Source organism: Microtus ochrogaster, unplaced genomic scaffold (genome assembly GCF_000317375.1).
Source record: "Microtus ochrogaster isolate Prairie Vole_2 unplaced genomic scaffold, MicOch1.0 UNK96, whole genome shotgun sequence".
Classification (NCBI taxonomy): domain Eukaryota; kingdom Metazoa; phylum Chordata; class Mammalia; order Rodentia; family Cricetidae; genus Microtus; species Microtus ochrogaster.
Window position 1 is genome coordinate 1,126,952 of NW_004949194.1, and position 985 is coordinate 1,127,936.

Below are 985 nucleotides of genomic sequence, written 5' to 3' on the forward strand. Positions count from 1 at the left end.
TATATATATTGGGCTTTTATTCCCAATCCAAAAATTAACATATGAGTAATTTGGGGAGATATAGATATTCCTTTAGTGATTAATGAATCTTCTTGGCTACCTGGACCTTATGACAACCAATGTTCTGCTCAGCCAATGGAGGAGTGTAATATGATTGAAAATTATACTGCTGGACTACAAGTAATTCCTATTTGCACCAGAAATGGAATTCAGTACCTAAATATAACCTCTCAAGTATGGCTATCCATATTCAATACTACCAAAGATTATCATAAAAAGTTTTATATGCTTCATGCATCTGGTTTTAAAAGATAAGAGATTAATGATACTCATTCCATAAATCTACACTTCTGTGAGATATGCATTACCAACAAGGAATTTGATTGGGTACACTAGTAACAGTGTAAGAGCGAGAAGCCTTGACTGTTATTAATGTCTCCAAAGGAGATGTCATGCACTGGAGCCCTCCTACTTCCCTCACTCAGACTTCTTCTCACTCAGACTTAAGATGAAAATGGTATAATTTGAATAGAACTGTGGAAATCTTCTGTTAACGAACCTATTCAGTGGCATGGAGTTGGAATGTCAAGTCCTCTCCTGCAATCTTACAATTCAGTTCAAACTAACTTGTGGAAATTGGCAAGTGCCTTCTACCCTCTTAAAGCATGGGGATGAAAATTAAACATTAAGGATGACAAATATACTTTGTCTTTTAGACTATATCAAAGCCATCCTTTTATGGCATATGTATCATTATCTTACTTGCTATCATTTTGCCTGTACAATGGTACCCTATTAATTACAACATCACTTATTACTTATGAACACTGTATGCTTCATATCTGTGTTAATTTGATGTGGGATTTCCCTCTGTATGCTGTAAATGCCATTGGTTAATAAAGAAACTGTCTTAGGCCTGTGATAGGGTAGAATAGAGCTAGGTGGGGAAAACTAAACTGAATGCTGGAAGAAAGGAGGCAGAGTC